At 50.9% G+C, this 5,785-nt stretch overlaps 1 long non-coding RNA gene across 1 annotated transcript; it reads right to left on the bottom strand.

Annotated features, from left to right (window-relative positions):
• Nucleotides 1-285: 285 nt before the first annotated feature.
• Nucleotides 286-5,518, bottom strand: LOC106893561. Its single transcript, XR_001413104.1, has 4 exons — nucleotides 5,394-5,518; nucleotides 4,374-4,516; nucleotides 3,982-4,125; nucleotides 286-453 (listed from the first exon to the last, which is right to left on the bottom strand). It is a non-coding gene; the product is annotated as an uncharacterized LOC106893561 (long non-coding RNA).
• Nucleotides 5,519-5,785: the final 267 nt, after the last annotated feature.

The following is a 5,785-nucleotide window of genomic DNA, read 5'->3' on the forward strand; positions in this document are numbered from 1 at the left end:
TTTGCTTTGACACCATTGTACCGACAGCCACGTGCCCTCCCTCCCACCATCCTTCTACTGCCGCTCTTCAGTTTTTCACCAGCACAAACACCCAGATGAGCCAACACAGCCAGACAGCTCTGGCCATATTCAGACATGTATTAGCTGGTGCACAGATTACTTGGTGCGATGAGTGCTGTGACTATGCTATTCTCATTTTGTAAGCCACTGACATTTGATGCTAGCATCACTATCACCCAACATCAAGCTACGGTTAGCCCACAAATACTCACTCACTTACTATGAATGCTTTGGCTTGTTTTACGGGCACCAGATGCCTGCTGTTCTTCGTCCAACCCCTCCTACTGGTAGAGCAGCAGCCCTTCCGAGCTCATGGCCATGTAGGAGAAGCTTATCCTCGCTGAAGGCCGAGTAGAACTTCCCGCCACCTTTGGTGGTCCACACATTAACATGCTGTAACGATACGAAAACATTTTCTCTTAAATTCAGTGCGCTGTGACTGCAGACCACATGCCAAGAAGTTGTATCCTGTACCTGGCTGACAAGGCCTAGCTGAGCTGCTACAACAGGCTTACTTCTTAGGGAAAAGCCACATTTAATTACCCTTCTTAGCCTTTCTTCCATCTGCTCCTGGATTCTCCAGGCTAGCTCTGCTGCAGGAATGTGCTTGCCTGCAGAAGCACTCGGGACTGTTTCATAACGCTGCCTATCTCAGAGGTAATCGGAATTTGCCAGGTTGGGCTTAAAGGAAACAGTACATTACGAGTGGGCCTCCTGCCTTACTCTGGAGCCAAATTAAAAAGACAAACATATCTTAAATATCTTGAACAGTAATTCTGAAAGAAACAATACAGACTCAGAGCAAGTCTGCATTGTTTTTAGCAGGCAGAGGCGAGCAAGTTCTGTCCCCGTTCTGAACCAGTGGGCTCACAGCCAAACCTTCTTCCAAACCTCACACAGTCATAGAATCATGGAATTGTCTAGGTTGGAAGGGACCTTCAAGATCATCTAGTCCAACCATCAAGTTAACTCTGATTAAAAAAAAACATCACTAAACCATGTCACTAAGCACTATGTCAACCCATCTTTTAAATAATACCTCCAGAGTGCCTCAACCACTTCCCTCAGCAGTCCATTCCAATGCTTAATAACCCTTTCAGTGTAAAAAATGTTCCTAATATCCAAAGATGTGCGAGGTATCCAAAGATACACAGGACGTCTCAACTCCTGGACAGTTCATGTCACTCCGTGCACAGGGATGAGCAATACTAACCAGCCTTAAGAGTTTCACCAGAAATGCTAAGGGAGTGGGGTGAAAAAAGGCTGGGGGAAAAGTAAGTCTAGGTCCGGTCATTGCAAAAAAAAATTACTTTCCAGCACCTGTGAAGACTTGTACAGCTCATGATGGTTTGGTTTTTTTCTTTCTCATGCCAGTACGGCGCAGGGCTTGAGCTAACACACCTCGTCTGGCAGTAAGACTCGCTGGCCAGAGCACAGCACGGTACTGACGACAGCTCACGCCTTCCACTTCGGGGCTGAGTCATGTCTGGTTGGCTCCAAGCAGCGGCAGAGCGAGCACACGTTCTCCTGCACAACCACGCTCTGAACTATTCGCCCAGCTACATAAACCCCTGGGGCCCCTGGACCTGAGATAGAAAACTCTGCAGCCGCACACGAGCGCAGAGTGGAGAACGCTTCATTTGTCAGCTGGATATTGGTATTGAGACAGGGCTCCCATCCTATCTCGCTGAAAACTTATTTGTTTTAAAGCTTAAGCAACCTCCTGACTAATTTTCCTACCCTCTTTATCTGAGGGCTTGCAAGCCACTGGTTGTGAAACACCGCGCTAAGCCTCGTACAAACAGGGAGTAAGAGATAGTGCCTGTCAGAGCCCAAGAAACACTCCCTCCGAGAGACCTTTCCACATGCTAGAAATAATACCAGTGCAATGCCCCAGCTGAAAACTGAGGAACTTCATTCTCCCTGTATTTCTGTTTCTTACTCTCTTACTCACCTATATAAAGATTATCAGCCTTTTAAAACTGTTAAAACCCACCACTATTATAATAATTTGTAATGTGGAAATGTCATTGACTGAGATCCTTTGTGCAGCTAAAAATTGCACAAATAAACTGGAAAGTCTGACGTCGGGTTGGGTTTTTTTTTTTTTGTTTTTTGAAAATGCCGTTTCAGCCCTGCTCCCAGCCATTGAGTTCCTATTAATTTCTGTGGTTTTATAAACACCGTCCAACTCTAAACCAGCCTTCCCGTCACCGCTGATGTGTGAAAGTCTGGCCAGCTCAGCCGGAGCTGAGCAGCTCTGAAAAAGAAGCAGCAAAGCTCCCGAGGCATCAAGCACAGCCCAGCACGGGCTTGCTCCAAAAGGGAAAGAAGCAGGCTGGGAGGGAGGGAGTAGTGGCTGATTTCCAAGAAGCATGGCACGCAGGTCACACCACTCAGTACCAGCCACCGCCGGAGGAAGAGGCAGCCCTGCTCTCCCCAGGGATCCCGGGAGAACAGGATCTCTGCTGGAGCAGGCAGGCTGTGGGATGGGAAGAGCCAGAGCCAGCTGCCAGCACCATTCCTGCTGCCACTCAGTCATCGAATCATAGAGCGGTTTGGGTTGGAAGGGATCTTAAAAATCATTGAGTTCCAATCCCCCGGCCCTGGGCAGGGACACCTCCCACCACACTAGGCTGCTCAAAGCCCCATCCAGCCTGGCCTTGAACCCCTCCAGGGATGGGGCAGCCACAGCTTCTCTGGGCAACCTGTTCCAGTGCCTCACCACCCTCACAGTAAAGAATTTCTTTCTAATACCTAACCTAAATCTCCCTTATTTCAGTTTAAAACCATTACCCCCCATCCTATCACTACACTCCCTGATAGAGTCCCTCCCCATCTCTCCTGTAGACCCCATCTAGGCAATGGAAGGGGCTATAAGGTCTCCCCAGAGCCTTCTCTTCTCCAGGCTGACCAACCCCAATTCTCTCAGCCTGCCCTCAAAGGAGAGGTGCTCCAGTTCTTTGAGCACCTCTGTGGCCCTCTGCTGGACCTGTTCCCACCGGTCCATGTCAACAGGTCACGGGAGAGGTGGCACAACCAGAGCCCCTGGGCACATGGAGCTCTCACAGCCTGTCCTTCATCCACACCGAGGACAAGTAACTACTGCCTGCCCAAGGGGAGAGGCTCAGCAGCTCCACCTGAGTCGGCCCTCCTGCTCTGGGGCAGAGGCTCCAGTCCAAGTATCAGACGGGTGACCCATCTTCCTAGCAGAGACCTGCTGAGCTGATTTGCATCATTTTCCTCCCTATCACGTATGTCAGTCATTTCATCAGCAAGCAGGTTGCTCTGCAGCAGCTCACCAGGTGCAGTGCCTCTCAATTGTCTAGAAGATTTGAGCACATATCCTGAATTCAATTTTGGATTTAAAAGTCTCCTGCTGATTCTGACCTGTACTTTCCCTCCCCTTTTTTTTTCTTTTTTTTTTGTATGCAGTTATTGTCTTCATGTCAGTTTCCCCTACTAGATTGTTTTTTGCAGACGTTTCTTTCCAGTTCTGCCCACGATCTGTCTCTAGAACTTCAGCTTTAACTTAGACATCAGTTTTGCTTGTGCTTGCAGATTATCTTAGCTGCGAAAGTTTCGTGGCCTGTTTAGGAAATTGCCAGGTTTTCACCTGCTCTTTTTAACTCTGGTGTTAAAATTTCATTTACTGAAACCAGTAGGATGATGAAAAACTTTACCCTGTAGCTAAAATTTTATCGTTCTCTTTATCACATCATGGTTAAAATTCAATTAAATTCTTTGTAACACCATTTTAGTCCTATCAGAGATTGCCTTGCTTTCTAGTAAGTACTCTGGGGTGCATTGTTTTGCATACGTCTGTCCAGATTTTTCCATTTTGACTTTTCAAGTTTTGTTTCTCACGTATGCGAGATGTGAGAGCTGTTTACTCCCGAGAATAATAAATTCTTGTCATACCTCAAAGAGACACAGATAATTTCTCAGCTTTTCAAAGAAGATGGAGCACCGAGACCCTTGCACAATTTTTCTTTTGGTGGCGCAATCAGAAACACAGATGATGTTGGTTTTAAGCCACCAGGCATTCTCTCGTTTCACTGGAGACTTTATTGGGGGAAAAAACAAAACAAACACAAACCAAAATGTCACGACCTTTTCATTGTATCTAAAAGGGGAAAAAAGAAAGATAAAGGGACTGGACTTATGTACCTAACTATATAGATGATATCACTACAAGAGCAATACCAATGAGCTCCTCCAGCAGTGATCCTTCAGGCAACAGTACCCACGTTGCCTTGAAAGGGAAGTCCAGAGAGGCTCAAAGGTTCTTGATGGATTTGTTGTGGGATTACCTATTTGAATCCTTTGCAGCGAAACTAGAAGCAGCTAACACCGAGCTGAATAGAGCATGAGAACATCTCTCTTTGTGGTTTTGTTCTTTCAAAGTTTTGACTCTTATTTCTGTACCATGATGTCATAAGCGCCGTGCAAGAAACTGTAAAAAAAAAAAAAAAAAGAAAAAAAGTCCAACAAAAAACCAAGGGCTGCACTTTGCTTACTGCACTTTGTAACCTGTCTTGTCCCACAAACTTCTTTGCTTTGCTATGGAAATGTTATTTCCTCGTGCCTTCCCGTATCAAGCTAGAGCTTTCTGGTCGTTTACAGCCTTTCCCACCGAATCTTAGCCCCGAAGCCCAGCTAATATCCCCCCTCCTCCTGCTGCCTAGCCTACCCTTTCCCCATTTTCTTTCTCTCCTCGCTCCCCGCAGATCCTCCCCCGTCCGACCCGCAGGCTGCAGCCAGCAGCTGCCGTGCCTCTGCGGCTCTCCCGGCAGCCGGAGCCAGGACAAGCACGGCTCCCTCCCCCGGCCCCCCCGCCTCTTCTGGCGGCTTTGGAGGCAGCCAGCACGTAGCTGCGAGGCGGGGAAAGCGCCCGAGAAACCCTGGCTCGGCCTAAGTACTTGCAGATGTGCAGCAGCAGCGAGCTGGAAGCCATGGCAGGGTTCGAAGCTTTCGGGTGGTTTATTCTTTGGTTTTTTTTGGGGGGGGGGGTTTGGAACTTTTAGGACGGCGGCTTCCTGAGGGGTGCGAAGCTTCACTCCTTTCCACACCCCCCCCGCACACAACGCCCCAAGGAAGTGGCTTCCCCCGTCCTCGGGGCCGGGCCCAAACAGGAAATACCACAAGCCTTGCTAATGTCGTCATGAGGCCCGACACCCCCCACCGGGCGGCAGCACCGGGGAGAGGAGAAAGCGGCTGCGAGGGCGGGCGAACCAGCCGGCAGCGGGGGCTCCCCAGCCCTGAGGGAAGCGGCGCCCAGGGGACAGCGTGCGGCCGGGCCCAGCGTGGGGGAGGCAGCGCGGCCTACCCACCTTGAGGCTCCCTCAGCGCTCTGCAGCGGGGGCCAGGTCCGAACCTGTTCCCGCCGGAGGCCGTGGCCGGGAGCCCAGACACGCCACCGGCTCTTGGCTGCCGTTTGAAATCGGGACGGCCCCGCCTCGCCCCCCGCCTCCGCCTCCCGTCAGCCTCTCACGGCCGAGGGGAAGGGCTGGGCCGCCATGACAACCCCGCAGCCTGCCGTGGGCGGTGTCGCGGAGGGAGGGAGGGAGGGAGGGAGGGAGGGAGGAGCGGGCGAGCCCGGGCGCTATGGCAACAGCGCCGCCAATCGCGGCGGCGAGCGGCGCCTGCGGGGTTGGGCGGCAGCCAATAAGCAGCCGTCATTCCTTTGGGAGGCGTGGCTTCCGGCGGGAAGCCGGGGGCGGGG

This window comes from Calidris pugnax, unplaced genomic scaffold (assembly GCF_001431845.1).
Source record: "Calidris pugnax isolate Ruff unplaced genomic scaffold, ASM143184v1 scaffold183, whole genome shotgun sequence".
Classification (NCBI taxonomy): domain Eukaryota; kingdom Metazoa; phylum Chordata; class Aves; order Charadriiformes; family Scolopacidae; genus Calidris; species Calidris pugnax.